Source organism: Thermobia domestica, chromosome 9 (genome assembly GCF_964235325.1).
Source record: "Thermobia domestica chromosome 9, izTheDome1.hap1.1, whole genome shotgun sequence".
NCBI classification, from domain to species: domain Eukaryota; kingdom Metazoa; phylum Arthropoda; class Insecta; order Zygentoma; family Lepismatidae; genus Thermobia; species Thermobia domestica.
Window position 1 is genome coordinate 145,091,711 of NC_137462.1, and position 18,276 is coordinate 145,109,986.

The 18,276-nt window shown below is 35.9% G+C and overlaps 1 protein-coding gene across 1 annotated transcript in view; it reads right to left on the reverse strand.

Moving 5' to 3' along the window:
- Positions 1 to 17,756, reverse strand: part of PCB (Pyruvate carboxylase) — a 175,683-nt gene extending 157,927 nt beyond the window's left edge. The window contains exon 1 of the mRNA XM_081771970.1: positions 17,575 to 17,756. The gene's annotated coding sequence lies outside the window, so the exon portion shown is untranslated. The remainder of the gene's footprint in view (positions 1 to 17,574) is intronic.
- Between the last annotated feature and the right edge of the window lie 520 nt (positions 17,757 to 18,276).

The window sequence follows — 18,276 nt, forward strand, 5'->3', positions numbered from 1 at the left end:
CCTTAAGGAACTGGAGCATGTTTTGGAGGAATAATGGTACACAATTCCACACACCACGGTTCAGGAATTGTATACGTCCATTCCACGTAGGATCCAAGCTGTTTTGGACGCAAAAGGAGGCCCCACACCATACTAGGTATGATTTTCACACTTTTGCAAACGTTTTAGGTTTTTGTTCAACCCCTGTATATATATATATATATATATATATATATATATATATATATATATATATATAAAGGCAATATTAATATTAGCAATATTCTTTATGAAATCAAATTAACTTGTGTAGGGAACTGTTATATAAAATTATCTATTATCAAACGCACGAGCAGATGGACCTACTTAATACAGTATATCAATTCATACCACATAATTCAATCTTCACAAATAAGATAGTTGAGGGAAGGGAAGCTTACAGGTTATTGGCCTAAAGATACAGACGATGTCAAAACATTTTGTAATAATAAAAAGGAAAAAAAAAATAAAAAATAATAAGATAACTTTACGACTGATATGGTGTTATCAGCACTAAACAATTTCGCACGCTGTTTAATTTTTTTGTTTTTAAATTAGGCCTACTATTTTTCTACTTCTTATGAGCAGATAACCAATGATTACAGGATATTTTATCTATTTGATTCGATTTACATGATTTGTATCACATCGTAAGGCCTACCGCTCACTGGCAACATTTTGTCGGGCAACTATCTTGTTGCTCTGGCTAAATGCATTGAGTCTTATGGGAGTCCGCTCACTGAGGCGACAGCGACAGAAAAGTTGCCGAGGTGTCGCCAAGCAGGGCGACAGCAGGGCAACAACTCGGCGACGGAACAGTTGCGCAACATCTAAAAATACATTGAGTCTTATGGGAGTCCGCTCACTGAGGCGACGGCGACAGAAAAGTTGCCGAGGTACCTCCAAATAGAAAGGTAAAAAATAAATGTTTTCTACATTTTTTTTCACGTAACAGTTCGTTCCGTGTGTAGCGCGTGAAAAGTAGTGTTCGCAATGGAAACTAATACATTATTTGATTAGTGACTAGCATGTCTTTAGTGATAAAGACTATGAAAAATTAATTGAGGATATAGAGCAGCGTTTCCCAACCTTTTTCAACTTGCGGCACACTATAGGTGTAATTTGAATTCTCGCGGCACACTCATATTATATATATATATTATTTGTAAATATAAAATACCGTGGTATTTTTATGTGATTACTGATCTTCTTACAGAGAAGAATGCTCGATCACTGGTATTCTCCTGTGGTAAATCATTATGCTTATTTTTCATTCTAATTTTAAAATAGAAAACAATTGCAATGAAATATAGGACTCGGGTTTTTAAAAATCCACTTTCTCTTTCGAAAACTGTATCTAATCTTTCACTAAAAAGGAAGATCACTAAATAAAGAACAAATAAACAAATCTCCTGTACCTTTAAAACACAAATGTAGGTAATTTGTATGCATGTTTGCTTTGTTGAATTTATTGAACGATATGTTAAAATTTCAAGTTACGAAATAGTCTGCTACAATAAAGAAGCAATAATGGTCATGACAATGATAAATACGTTTTCCAACATTAAAAATGTACAGAAAAGTAACACAGTATGAAACTTGAAATTGTAGATTTATAGTAGAGGTTCATAGTAATGTGAAATACAAGTGTACATTTTCTCCTATGTCTTGCAATTTGGTTCCTGTAGAATTAATAATTTGTTTCGATTTCCTCGCGGCACACCAGCGGCCCATTCACGGCACACCGGTTGGGAAACGCTGATATAGAGAAACGCTCAGCGTTAAAGAAAAAATATATATAAAGAAGAAATTATGGAAGGAAGTGTGTTTCGCTGATAAGAAACTAGAATGAGCTTTCCAGCCAAGAAAAGACAACACAGGTAGGTACATTTTTCGATAATGACATATCGCTGACATACTACACACTAGAATAATTTCCCACAACTAGAAAAAATACAGATAAAATTATCATTTTCAAGTTTCTTTCCATTTCAAATATAAAAAAGATAAAACTGTACTCTATAAAAATGACCGATTTTAAAACGTGAAGAATACGCGGGAAGAACGAAGAAAGCCAATTTTTATTTTATGGCTATACGTAGAACATTAAGAGTACAGTTACTGTACGGTGTTGTCGGATTGACGCTTTTGTTAGTTTCGTTCTATTAGTTATTTCCAGTCGTTTTATATTTTCGTTATTCTTGTTATCTTTTGATTCGAATAATTGTTCCCGTTCATATTAGCTTAGCATTATATTAGCTCACTCATTGACGTTCAGGGACGTCATTTAGGGGGGGGGGGGGCAGGAGGTGCAATTGCTCCACAAGAGTTTGAGGAATACATATACTTTAATGAATTGTCTACTAATATACTAGTACAAAACGTGAGTCTTATGTCGGTGGTGCTTTTGCCTCCCTCAAGTGAAGTCTGAAATAACGTCCCTGTTGACGCTACCTTCGAAAGTTTATTTAAATTTATTTATTTAACCATTGGAATGGGCGGTTTTTTTTTTTTTTTTTTTTAATGTCCGAAACCAGCGATTATGTGAACTGTTCCGGTTGCCGATTATGTAAATTGTGATATCAAATGCTCGGCAACTTTTCTGTTGCCGTCGCCAGTGAGCGAGGGTATGGCAACAAAACTGTTTTGTCTCCGTGAAGTTGCTGACTGCAGGCGACAGCGACGAGATAGTTGCGCAACTGTTTTGTCGCCAGTGAGCGGTAGGCCTAAATGTTAAAAATGTCATCAGCACAAGGAAGGTATGTTTTCTTTTTTAAATGTTGGTCACTCTTATCACATGTTATCTACTTGCTGGAACGCTCGATATAAAAGTACATTTATCCTATATTAGCAGTGAAGATTCTGAACTAATTTGAAAAATTACCACCAATATAGGTATTTTGCCATTATTTGCAGGTCACTGACTTAAAGCAGTTGAGAAGATTCCATGCTCCACGGTCTTCAACTAACCTCTTCATCTTCCCGTATGATTTTTGTTTTCATACCGTCCATCAACTGCAGCCTCATTTGCCCGTTTCCTCTCTTACCCCCACACCCTCTAACACGCATCTCATGATAGTTCCTCAAGTAATTTCGTCGTGGACACCATGTCCGTGGTTTTTTTTTCCGGGGTATTCCCGTTTCCTCCCACATCTCATTTCACCATCATTCAGTTGCCTTAGTCGTCTGTCTCCCTTAACATATCAAACATAATCCCGGGAGGTTAAACTGAAAAAAATGATAGTTCTTTATCATCCAATGTCCCATCCAACCAGTTTCTCTTCCTCTTCAATTACATCTCAAATTGTTATTCTCTCTCACGCAATTTTTAACACCTCTTTTGCTTTTCGCTCGATCCAACTAATTCTCTCCATTCTCATCCACACTCACATTTCGAGATTTTCATTTTTTTTTCATAACTTTTGAGTAATGTCCATGTTTCTGCCCAAACAGTACAATACTCCATACGAAGCATTTTATTGTCTTTTTTTTTTCCCACTCTTTGTTCAAGGATTTACAAAACGGATTTCTCTTCCTCCTAAAGGCTTCTTTCGCCATCTCTATCTTTTCTTTTATTTCACGAACTTTATATCATCACCAATAATACTACCCAACTAAGGAAAACTAGTCACCTGTTGTATTTTCTCCCCTCGTGTATATATATATTTGACACCAGCTGTTTCGATCCAATCACCATGGCTTTTGTCTTTCTATACTATATTCTTCACATTCGCTCAAGTTTTCTAATGTCTTATTGATTTTCCCTTCCGATTCCGCAACAAGTGCCAAATCATCCGCAAACCGTATAGACCTCATTATTTTACCCAATGGTGGAAATGGAATCCCAGAACAAAGAGAACGGTCATTAATAGATATAGTCTCATCGGGCTACACGATGAGAACACTAGTGCAGGGAACGGTGTTCTTTGTTCTACGAAGGAACAAGACAGAACAAAACGAGAACTTCTTCCTGTATCCACATCTTCCTGTAATTCTAATCATTTTCCTTACTACTTTCATTTTTTATTAAACTTTTACTAAGGAGTAATTTTCTCTTACGTCCCCCTCATTTCCATACCTGATTCTACGACCTACCGAAATGCCGTCTTCATAATTGTAGGCTCTTTTTCACTCTCCTATGCCACTTCCTCCCCTATTCTAACACTTACCTGTTGGTTCACATACACGTTTCTTAAAGTCTTCTTTGTTTTCCAACCCAATCTTCTTATTCAATTTCATGTTGCCTACTTTTTCTGGCTACATTTTTCAGATGAATATCCATTTCAATCAGCACAAGGTTATGGTGAGAGAAAATGTCGTCCCCGAGAACGGCCGTTGCGTTCTTCTAGCTATTCCCAAATCTATCCTGAATCATAACATAGTCTATTTGATATCTTTATTTTCCTAATTACTAGAGAGTTCTGTGTACAGAAATTGACCAGTCCCTCTTTCCTTTAACTTCTTTCGCCTAAAATAAGTTGCCTACGATACTACTGCCCTGTCCTTCGACCACAACTCCACTGAAATCCACCATTACAATAATATTTGCACCCCTCTCTTCCTAGGGGCGGATCCAGGGGGACTATTGCCCACCCTCCCAGAAAAGGAAACTTTCTCATTTTATATATAAATAAAACTAATCCCAAGTTTGGAGCTCTTAAAAGTAGCTCTTAAGTAGCAGTATTACAACCCACCAACCCCCCTCCGAGATCGCCCGCCCTGGATCCGCCCCTGCTTCTTCCTGTCTATAATTTCTTCTATTTTCTTTTGAGTTTCCTCTACTTCTTCAGTTCTATGCGAAATGGTCGAGTGTATGTCTATATCATTACTAAATCCTTCTTTTCTTTCTTTTAAGTCTTAACATCGCAATTCTGTCATCAACAAATTTTACTTTCACTACCGTATCTTTTAAGCGCTTACCAAGAATTATTCTCACATTACTATAATCGACCTTTTCATTGCCTGAGTAAAACATTGTATGCTTTTCGCTTCTGAATTCCTCATTACCTTCCCATCTAATTTGACAAACTCTTACCAAGTCTGGATTATTCAGTTTCATATCTTCTGTAAGATTTTCTAATTTTCCTTCCTGTAACATGGTTTGTATGTTTCATATCCTTATTCTAAACTTTTTGCCTTTGTTTATCTTCCTTTCTTTACCGATCTTCCATATACTGTTACTCTTTCGTCCAACAGTCATTCCCAAGACATCCCCCTCCCGAAGATCCGATTGAAATAAGATTTTACCTCCGGAACTATACTTTGCAATTAATTTTGACATTAGGAAGTAAATGACCGCAAAGATCTCTATCGCAGATTTTATAAATTTTGGATATCATGGAGTGAACTTAACCGAGATAGTTCTTCACAGTATCGCTTCTCTCCTTGATTTTAAGAACATGCTGTGTATATATATATATATATATATATATATATATATATATATATGTGTGTGTGTGTGTGTGTGTGTTTTAATTTTTCACCAATGGCTATTTCACCAGATTCCCAAGGAGAGACTATTAATAGAGAGGCATTCACGGATACATTGAGGACTATTTCAATATTTAAACCATAATTTTCCTCCTAGAAGAATTGGTAAGCAAATTGCCAGAAGACCATTTAACTCAAGATGGTTGGATGATTATAAGTGGCTAGAGTGCAACATAAAAAAAAAAAAATAAAATAAAATAAAATCCCGCATTATGTTTTGCGATACGGCATTTTGCAAAAAATGATAATGTGCGTTGTGGGACGATAGACGATTGCTTCATAAGGACAGGATATTCAACGTTGCACAAAACTACTGAAAGGTTTAAAAGTCATTAGAAGTCACACTGCCACCAGTACAACATAAATTGGTGAAATAATTTCGTTAAGAATACCCCAATTGGCTTACAATAACAGGTATCAAAAGAACCAGAGCTAAAGGAAAAAGAAAAACGGAAATTAAAAAAGTGAGTATGTTGTAAGATTGATCGATATCATTCGCATGCTGGCGAAGGGAGGGAAATCTCTTCGTAGTAATGATGAAAGTGGGGGGGACTGATAAAAAGGTTTTATTTTTAGAAATTGTTGAGTTGCTTAGGAAATATGATCCGCTTTTTCAATCTGACATTGAGGTGCGTGGGGACAACCAAATAAATTTGTGGTGGACATCATCATGTCCGTGGGTTTTCTCGGAGTTCTCCCGTTTCCTCCCACATTCTCATTGCACTGATTCTTTCATCATCATTCATTTGGCTTAATTATCGTCTCCTTAGCCTTAAGGACATAATTGCGGGACGTTAAACTGCAACTACTTTAGTCATTGTATTCAAAATGACATATTGCAAGCACTAAGCAGTGCTTTTTCTCTTTTTTTTTTTTTTTTTTTTTTTTTTTTTTTTTTTTTTTTTATAGCAAGTCAGGGAAGAAATAGATTAGGAATATTTTTCTATAATGGTAGATGAAGCATCAGATATTAAGTACCACGAGTAAACTAGCCGTCGTCTTAGGATATACTCCCAGGGGATAACAAGAACCAGTGGAACTATATATCGGACTTGCGCGTCTTACAAAAATCTACATTGAATCTATTTTCAAACAAACAGAAAGAGTTTGCTGTGGTATGGCGTAAAATTGGAGAATATAGCCGTAGTATGTTTTAACGGTGCTTCTATGATAAGAGGACAATTTAACGGTGTACGAAGACGATGTAAGAATAAAACATTATGTAGGCCTACGTAAAAATATGTGTGGCAATCAAAGCTGGACCAAATCGATATTTTAAACATTAAAGCCTAATACGATGCCGCTTATCACATAAAACAGATGGTCGAGTGGTCAGCACAGTTGGATTGCATGCTAAAGATTGGTTTAAAAGATTTTTATACAAATTTCTACGTTCTTTTGTTTGTATAACACAGACAACAGTTTAAGTCATATTGAAAATAGCTAAAATTCCAAAACTTTTATTTTGATTGAACATATCTTGCGAATGGTACATTTTCCCAAGGACAAAGTACACTCATTTTAAAGATATGTTAACTTGTAAGTACTATTGAAATATTTTTCGTTTGGCTTAGTTTAACGCCCACGGTTATACCTGCTAGGCTAAAGGAGACGTGGACTTACTGATTGCAGTGCAATCCGAACCACTTTGGTCGCTCAACTGTACTCCTATCGGGAATCGAACCCGGAACCACGCAAACCGAAGTCAAGCGTGCTTGCCACTAGACCAAGCGGGGTTCTTACTATAGAAATATTTAATAAAAGTCTACACATTGTGATTTCTTTTTTAAAAAATGACTATTTTTGTACTTTTCCCATAGACAATAACGTTAATTGCAAATTCAATTTTCGCGCTTCTGTTTGCCCTTTGTCCAAACTAGTATGTTTTTTCGTATTAACTCATGTAATACTTTAACATATATAAGTTTCAGTGGACTATCTGCCGGGGACATGGCCTATGGGAAATGAGCCTAATCTTTTCTTTGAAGACCGACGGGTACCGCTGTTTCTTTTATCTATACATTTGTCAGATACTTGTGGAATATGGAAAGTTGGCATGGTCCTCCAGCAAGCAGTATCAATGATTTGAGGAGTCACATATAAGCAGTGCAGTAGGTGGATTTCTCAGAATATCCAACGCCTGTTTGATTTATACAGGATGGCCCAAAAGTAGCTATACAAGTACCATACTGATCAGCTCATTGCATTCTATATCATTTCTTATTGTTATCCATCAGGTTATTACGGATAACCTGACTTAGTTACTTTATTATTTTTTCTTAATGCGTTTTTACTTATATCTTAAGCTCGGAACAGCCGAAGCAAATAAACCCATAAACTAGAATATTATACTAAATCAATGCATGGGTGTATACTTACTTTTGGGCCACCCTGTATATACACTCTGATTGTAGTACGCTACGGCTTCACGTCATATTGACTGATCACGGTTAGAGGTGTACGGTTCTGAAATTTTAACCATTTCTATACTCTCAAAAATTCACTTAGTGTTAGTTCCAATTATATTATATATTACAAATATAAAAAACATGTATGGGTGATAAAATGCGCTGCACTCGAATACATATTAGTAATGTTGATTTCTTATGAGTGAAGTTTTCTCCTAAACACTTCATCAACTGAGATTTTCATCACCTTACCCTTCATCAATTTCAATTAAAGTATACAGGGGTAATTCTTAAGTTTCCCGAAAACATACCTTGACTGAAGTTATATATAAGTTATTCTGAAACGTGATCTACAGTTAGGGTGGATTTTAGCCCTTTGTTCCTGACTGATTTCAACCAAGAGAAATAACTATTTGGAAGATTGAAAGAAAGTATGAGTAACATTCCATAAAGAACTGATAAAAGCTTTAGCAAAATTACCGTTATTATAAGAAAGCATGAATTCACCCTCAGACAAATTTTACTAAAAATAACAAAAGTATTTAATCTCATACAAAACGAAATTATGTTCCAAAAAATTTGAGAACCTTTATGTAACTATATTACTATATTACTATATATATATATATATATATATATATATATATATATATATATATATATATATATATATATATATATATATGGCTATATACAGATCGTGATCAGAAAAATGGAAACACCTGTAGTTGGCAACACGTCAGATGTATGGGTTGGCAGTGGTGTCGTGGCGCCTGCAGCACCGTACCGCTGGTGATGGTGTCTTAGGTCGGTCTTCATACTACGTCAGGCACAATGGAACAGCAGTGTCCAGTGGCTGCAGCAGACGGAGGTAGTGTAAAATGGGAGACCTCTCAGATTTTCAAAGAGTGCAAATTGTTAGTGCGCGGTTATGTGGAATGAGTGTGACGGCAGTGGCTACTGTGTTAGGTGTGTCGCGTGGGACAGTGTCGAAGGTGATGACGGCCTACACAACACACGGAAAAACCACATCGGGGAAGCGGAACAGTGGGCGGAAGAAAATCACGAGTGACAGGTCACGCCGGGTATTAAAGCGCATTGTCACGCAGAACCGTCGTGCCACTGCGGAGCAAGTGACGGAGGAACTCATTCAGCACCTCTCCCACCCTGTTTCGACAATCACAGTCCGCCACGAATTACATGACATGAACTTACGGGGTCGTGTTGCACGGGCCAAACCGCTCATCAGGGAACATAACGCTTTCGCACGCCGCAAATGGTGCCGCGACCATGTAACTTGGACCGTTGAGGACTGGAAACGTGTGATATGGTCGGATGAGTCATCCGTCACCCTATTCCCAACCACGGGCCGTGTTTATGTGTGGAGAACGCCCAATGAAGCTTATGATCTGCAGTGTCTCCGCCCAACTGTGAAACATGGCGGCGGCTCGGTGATGCTGTGGGCCGCCATATCATGGTTTTCATTGGGTCCTGTGGTCACACTCAGCGGACGAATCACTGCTAACGATTATGTCGCAATTTTAGAAGACCACTTGCATCCTATGGTCCGGATGTTGTTCCCCGACAATGACGCCATCTTCCAGGATGATAATGCACCCATTCACACAGCTGGCGTTGTTGCAGCATGGTTTGAGGAACATCGGGATGAAGTTCAGCAACTTCCCTGGCCCGCCCAATTCCCAGATCTCAACATAATTGAACATCTGTGGTCCATCTTGGAAACACGACTCTGGCGACGATTTCCACCTCCATCCTCTCTCACAGAACTGGCTGATGCCCTGTACGAGGAATGGTGTAACATTCCACTTGCTACAATTCACGACCTCTATGCCTCCATCCCACGTCGCATCAAGGGTGTTCTGAAGGCGAAAGGTGGTCCGACACCATATTAATCTGGTAAGTTGCAATTTCGTTCAGGTGTTTCCATTTTTCTGATCACCATCTGTATATATCATATATATACTGGAAAATAGTTTTATTACAGCATTAAATAGTATAAATATATATGTTTAAACTTATAACATGATTTTACGACCTTATTCTTGAGTGATTCAACCCCAAACAATACACTTATCTCGCTCTCGGAGAAGTCTCGGAGAAGACACGTGGCAGTTTCACTAAAATTGGATAGATATTACAGGAGTTGTTGTGAAACAGACGACATACGAATGCCAGTTTATTCAAATGGCAAAAACTCGCTTACGTTCGCTGTAGTTAGCTCTGATACTATTACAACTTTTATTTTTTCCCCTCGAAAAAGATCCAGTTAAGATTGGGAACAACTACAGTATATAAAATTTTGTAACTGTACGAAAACAAAATACAAAAGAACAAATGGAATTTTTGTTTATACAGCAGCAATTTAACTTGAACAATGAATGATGGACATTTGTCAGTACGTGAATAGTAAAAAGTTCACGTTTTTAGTTCAAGGTCTATAATTAGAAATTCTACGTCCTTGTAATGCATGATCAGAATAATAAAACAAGTGCATAAATTGATAAAGGAAGCACGTGTACAACTGATATTTAAAATAACATTAAAAGCTGTCTGATCGTTTACTCATTAGGAAATCATATCGCAACAAATATAATCTCAATTTCGAAAGTACTTATTGCTTTGTTTTCCTTTTCAGAAAAAAAATGATAAAAAACAATTTTAAGGAGATGCCGATAATACGTGGAGTTTGAAGTGTTTTTTCCTGTACTTATCACACAAAGACAAGACTGCTTCAGGTGCATACAATAAAACAGAAAAACAACTTCAAGCAAAATCCATTATTACTACAAACACGCGTTAACCACTACCAGCTGATATAAAATTTAAATATTATCGCACTACTGATAAAATACGCACTGCACATTCGTTAACAGTTCCGACCATCAAGTCCGACCATCTACCTTAGTTATATATTATTTCTACTACTGAATAAAATCAACAGTGGTAGATAACGTGCACACTTTATAATTAGGAGATTCTAAAATTCATAGTTATCATTAGTGGTAGTGTGTGAACTACAAAATTAACATCCTATTATTTTAACTTGGATTTTTTTTTAGACATTCTGTAACAGGGTTAGCTGGTTTAAACCAAAAAACGAAAAATGTACACTCATATCCAAAATGATTGTCGCATATCTACAACTGTCTTCTTGTAGGAATATGATTTGATAATGATTTTGCAGGGTACTTTTAATACTGATAGTATGTGTATAATCGGGAAATGTATATTTGTGTTAAATGTCATAGGAAAAGAATTATAAATACGAAAATTAAAATGAGTAAAACAAAATATTGCTAAATAGACAAGAAAGTTTTATTTTCGTTTTATTGTTCTTATTTACTGCTCTTTTGCCATGAAATTTTCCACATACATGTCTTTGCCGATTACACATACTAACATTATAAGAAATACCTGGCGAATTCGTTAACAAAATTTGTGGGTTAACTTTTCTAAAACATCAGTGGTAGAGCGTTCACCTCTGGTGCTTAGGGTCCCGGGTTCCATCCCAGCCACCGCCAAGTGAACTTTGTGGTGGACAAACACCGTGTGTGTGGGTTTTCTCAAGGTTGCCCCGTTTCCTCTCACTTTCTTCATTCCACCATTTCATTCATTACTCATCATCACCGTCTCCTTATCCTATCCGGCATAAACGTGGGACGTAAAACTCAAAGATTTCATTTCATTTCATTTCATTTTCTAAAACACTAACTAGTACTACCATTCTCTTTCTATAGTAACAGCCATACATTGCCCTAAGAAAACCTTAACTTTTATAAATTGTATTTCGGACTTCCATTCCAATTATCACCAGTCGAGCAGGTCCGGATATCATGCAGGGAAGCAGATTCACACCATTTAACAAGCATTACAATAGTCATATAGATTCCAAATCTCAGTTCCAAAATTTAATGTTTATTTCAAATACCAGGATACAAGAGTTATATTACAGCTGTCTGCTTTTAAACGATCCGGATTATAGGATACATCCGTTATCTTATAACCATTTTACTTCCTACAGCAAGTACCTTGATTATTTCATTTACTATAAAGCATTCGCCGTATATACTTCAATTATTTATATTATTTAACTCATTCATTACTTTAAGACAGCGACGTATTGGTACATGACTGCGGAGCTTTGCATAGCAATGGCTAAGAATACGTATTTAAAAACATCCATCTCGTAGTTTGAACATAACCTGTAATATTAACCTTTGGATTCAAGAAACTTCATATTATTTAACAAAATAGTTATTTCATACAAAAATCTAACTTAATAATTTAACATTGGTTATCATCTGGGATACGACAGTAGGCGAGGCTAGACTCTTAGCAATTCATATTATCGTACATCTCAACGATATTCCACAAACACATCTCACCGTTTACATTTATTTAAAGCACAAAAGAATATAATTTTCAATATTTTATGGCAGTTCGATTAAATAGCACTTAAAATTGCTTTAAACGTCCAATTAATTCGGTTTTACATTTATCAACTTTCATTGTTTATTTCTGTATATTCATCAATCGATCAATAATAAGAAAAAGATAAAAAAAAATGCATGTATGCAGAATTTAAAGCACTTTCCGCCCAGTGATTCATTTAATATTCCAGAAAATTATAATTCATTGACTCGTTTTAATAAAATTTGAGTTGAGAATTGATAATAACACTTTAAAATTAGTAAGAGGAAGCTTAAAATTAAATAAACAAGTATTTACAATAAAATAAAACAATCAATAATGACAATGTGGGCCAAACAAATCAAGATTTGTAGCGATCGGTTTACAGATCGTTACAAATTATATTCCTAGTCCTACAACAACATATTTATAGACATGTATGCGACAATAATTTTGGACATGAGTGTACGTGAAAGTGTAACTATTCGTAAAATCTTGATGAATGGGGTTGGGTATCACGGGTTATCACGTTTCACTCCCGTATACAGTATTATTTGTTTTATATACAGACCTAAATTCCCCATTCGTTACTCAAAGAGATTATAATACAAAAGCAACTTTTTTATATATACGTTTATAAAGGTTTCTTTTGTGATTTTTTTATTGTTTATTATTATTGTTATGCAATTGCAATCAAAGAAAAATTCTAAATATTGTTTCGTTTTAATAATGTTTATTATTGATAAAAATACATCGACATGCCGTACTTTATTTGGGAGGGGGTCATACAAACCCCACGAAAGGCATTTATTGAAATCAGAAGTATCTTTGGTATCTATTTATGTACAAATGGGTCAGAGCCAAAGTGGACTCAAATAATTTGTATCTTTATTCACTTTTCTTACTGATATGCAAATTAAGTCGTCGTATTTCTTTAACTTGGACTAATAAAAGTCATAGTGAACTTACTTGGACTTAATTAGTTCTTCTGTACTCTGCAATACTTTGAAATTGTCCATATGCAACTCTGCATAATGGTTTCACTTGTGCAACTGTTTATCTTTTTGTCCTTTTTAAATAACTCTTGACAATTACATTAACAAGTATGTAAAGATCAGTACAACGCAATTTTAACAGGAGTCCTTCGTGAGTGGGTCGGCAGACGTATCGCATTTGTGGCCAATTAGTCCCGGTTTCTAGTTCAAATGGAGGACAATTTCTCTCGTATGTAAGTCGAGAAGCGGTTTGGATTCCGCTTTAAGCTTTTGTGACCCCTTCCAGCATAACCTGGTTGTTGCATAATAACACCAAGGCGAAACAAACCTTTTTCTGTCCATATGTGATATAAATACATAGAGCAAATTATTTAAAAAAAAAAAAAAAAAAAAAACCTTGTTTAAACCATAAAAACGGGTTCAAACCAAAAACACCGGTTTTTTTCAATAAAAACCATGGTTTTTGCCAACCTTGTTCTGTAATTTAACCCTAAAAAAAACGATAAAGTAACATTACTGTGATCATTGTTATTAAGAGAAAGAAAAAAAAACTTTGAAGTCTAACCAAAAATGAACATTCACTGTGTATCATATTGATCTTATGGCAGACGTTTTTAGCCAAGAGAAAGCCGAAATAGGAAACTATATATAATCTTTCCTTAAGCCGGTCACGTATGAGGAATGATGTCCCTCGGCCAGTACACTATCCGGGGAAAGAGGAAGGAAGAATCTGGCATTTGTCTGGTGTAAATGAGGAGAATCCAAGAAATCCTCACTCAGGATAGCTGGTCTGAAAACGCTAGTACACGTTTTCGCCCCACTGGGAATCGAATCGGGAACCGCTCCACCAAAGACGAGAGCGTTAGAGACTACGCCACGCGAGGCCATTAGACTCATTAGAAAAACTTACATTATTCAAGAATAATATTGTACTACGACGGTGCGATGCTTCGGATATAAATTTATATTGTATAACAATTACCACACTGATAAAAAGTACGGAGGACTGAGGTAGATTAAAGTAGTTTTAAAAAAGTATGTGCTGTAGTGTATCTTTCTTTAATTTTTTAAGTGGGTATACGCCGTATTCTTGAAAAGACAAAGGATATACTTGCAAAACTTCTGGCATTAGATTACTCATTAAAAACATGAATCTAAAAAAAAGACAAATATTGAACCTTTCCTAAAATAACATGTCCGTGACTATGGAAGTAACTTAATGCACTGAAGAGATCTTCCAACGAAATGTATCTTGCTACATGTATGATCGACCTTTCTCGTAGAAGTTTCAACTTTTATAAATCCTATACAGGTCTGCATTTAGGATATTTTCCGCCCCAGGCCAGGTCATTAAAAAATCAAAACGCTCCTGGACCGAAGAAAATTTTGGGCTTCTCTGTACTTGTTCATATCCAGTTACGTGTAAGTAAAACAACAGCAACAAACTTATGGTTTTACACATAGACAAAACATTATGGTTTGGCACTGGCCTAAGTTCCTTCTAGAGAAAGTGGCGTTGTAACGAAAAAAGTCCATCGAACCAACATTGTTTTCAAGTTTTTTCTTAAATTTATCTCTGACAGACTATCTCTGAGGTCTATTTTCAGACAGTATGCTTCAATCTCGATTATTTTAATATGGCACTCCTGGAAAATTGCCACCCGGGTTTCTGTGGTCCGTGCGTTTAATACAGACCTGGCCATTATATAATCAAAATACGCTACTTTCAAAAAGAAAAAAAAAAATACTCATTAGCTTCTATAACGAGCCAGAAAAGTTCTCAGCAAATTGTCGGGCCTACGTTCATTTTTAACTCGTTGTAGTAGAGATCGTCTTATATTCTATATTATGATTGTACCAAAGTTTGTTAAGATAATGGCCCTTGGGTCTTGATAATCTACAGTAGGAATATGGGCAAAGGGCTCTATATAATACTTCAAGAATAAAGTAGAGACTTAGGTTTTCAGCAGAAGATAAGAACGTTTCTTCAACAGTTATGCATGTTACGACTTCGTTCTTCTTTAGGAGTAACTATAATACCAATGCAACTTGATTGCCTTGAATTTACTCTTTAAAACATATTATTTTGAAATGCTGCATCAGTTTCGTTCCCACTTTTCAAAACAATACTGTGAATAAAGAAAAATCCTAAAAATCTCTCTCTAACGTCCTAATAACTACAAAATTTTACCCAATAAACTAATAAAAACTCTTCTGATGACATCATGAGTAACTAAAAGATGCATTGTATGATATAAGGAGAAAGTTTTTTTTTTTTTCTTTTTCCTTACGCAATTCGTCTTTAGGTTCGAATTCAATGATAGAGTAAAGAAAGAAAGAAGGGGAGAGAGAGAGAGCACTACTTGACCGGGAATACATCACAGCTGCAAGTTTTCATTCAATCAAGAATATGTTAGACGATGCATTATACATTGGAAATGAGGAATATAGTAATAAAACGACAATAAATAGTATTACCCAAGAACTAAACAATTACGAAGATAAACTCTGAAGGTTCTAGAACATGGGTCCGTAGCGAGGTTGGCTCCTTTCTATATCAAAATTTAATATTTAATTCATATAGTATTGATGAGCGAGCATTAGCGAGTGAAGGCGGGTTAAGAGTCCAGCAGGGCATGTTGTTTTCTGTCTTTATTACAGCTAAATGGGAAAGTAGACCTGTGTGCTAGAATCTTGCCTCTGGGATCACTATTCTTCGGCTTTGTGATAATTTTAAAAATAAATAAATAAAATGGGTAAGACCAGGGGTAAAAGTGCGGGGTCCCCCATCTCGAAAAAATATGTACGGCGTGACGTCATGCTGCTACCTACCGTCCCCCACCTGTTCAGATCCACTTTTACCCCTGGGTAAGACTGATGAGCAAGCACCTATAATGGAAACCACTTTGAAAAATCTATGTCCTTTTAAATACAATAATATACCCACATCCCATAACAGTAAAGTTCAATTAATGCAATCTTTAGTTTTGATTATGTCGTGCAGGATAAATAAAACGACTGAACTGAAATTATACATATTCGAAAGTGAATGAAATTGAAAGAATTAGAGAACTGAAATATCGTATAAACGGGAAAACCATGGTCCTGGCGTTGTTCATCACAAACTCATACAGACTTGATTTTTTTAAAATCTGATCAGAGGCAAGATTTCTACCACTGATCCACCATGCCTCCCCGCAAAATTCGAGTTAATACATGGGTTCGCGGTGGATCTGTGGTAGAGCGTTCACCTCTAGTGCATGAGGTCCTTGGTTCGATCCTTGCTTGCGCCCAGTGAGCTTTGTGGTGCACAAACACCGTGTGCGCGAGTTCTCTCGGGGATCTACCGTGTCCTTCCACTTTATTCATTTCTCATAATCACGGTCTCCTTTAGCCTAGCCGTCACAAGCGTGGGGTGTAAAACTTAAAAAAAAAATCACTTCGAATTAATGCACTTTGGAATATGAGAATAAATTAGAATAATGGAATCACTTTAATTCTTATGACAGTGAAAAAATGCTAAGCAGCATTCCTCTCATCATGCTGAATAAACTAGGCCAGTGGCGTAACTGAAGGGCCCGCAGTGCGGGGAGGCCCACCTTGAAGCAAATGCCAAGAACTATAGGCTACAAAAAGTGAGCTGAATACGGAATATCCATTTCCCTGAACAACATTATTTACTTTAGGAAAGAAAAATATGGTCTGGGTGAAAATTCATCCATTGTAGCTACACCAGTTTACAAAATCATCTTAGCACTCGAACGTTAAGGAAAAAATAATTTTTGCCTTTTTCGGTAAGCATTAATTTTAATTGCAATTGTATTATATTCCCTGGATTTATTAACCATTGTTTTCTACAGGGACATAATATAATGGGAAGTTAATAGGCATGGGAAGGGAGTCCAAAAATAATCCTGCAGGGGGAGGGGCGACATTTTTGCATTATGCTACTGAACTAGGCTCTATTTTCCCTGCATCTAATTGAAACACGTTCTCGAATCTGAACTAATGTGTATTTACAAGCAAGTATTTACGTAACAGTATAACACTGCAAATGGAAGAGTATTACCAATGTGACACAAAGATTGGAGTAATAATCTTCTAATCACGCTCTAAAGATTAGTATCAATCCTATGATTTGTACAAGAGAAGATATGATGTAATTTTTGAATTTATGTGGAATTAAAATGTGAACAATTACTTTCGTTCAAGAAAAATATGGTTGTACCTACCTGTCAATAAAATGGACAAGCTCTAGAATTTTTCTCTTCAAGTTAGACACTTGTTTCAATTACGAATAAACAACACAAACTTGAAAAACAACAATATTCCTGCAGCACTCACTGTTGTAGTCTTGATACTTATTGCTTTACTCTAGCAGAAAATTTTGATTTCTGTACGCTACGCACGTCATCTAGTGTTAGTTGAGCGTAGCAACAACTGACTACTGAAATGCGTAACAGACTTCCTACATTTTGGTGATGCCAGAGACATCTATTGATCAGGCCAAAAACTATCTCAAATGCAGAAGTTCTAAGGGCATGAATGTATATCTTTCTTTCGTTTTATTTCTTCTTTGAATTTGTCCCCGATTATGCTCCGAGGTGATGAGGAATAATAATGGTAGAAAGAAAGTGTTAATAAACGGAAGAACACCGAGCAAACTCACGCTCACGGTGTACGGTGTTTGTCCACCACAAAGCCCACTTGGGGAGGGCTGCAATCGAACCAGGAAAGCCACTCACCAGACTTTTTAAATGTTTGAATCCAGCAAATATATGGTACAATGTTGTTGTTTCCTTTATTATTATTATTATTATTATTATTATTATTATTATTATTATTATTATTATTATTATTATTATTATTATTATTATTATTATTATTATTATTATTACCGTATTATATATATAGATAATTATATTATAATAGCT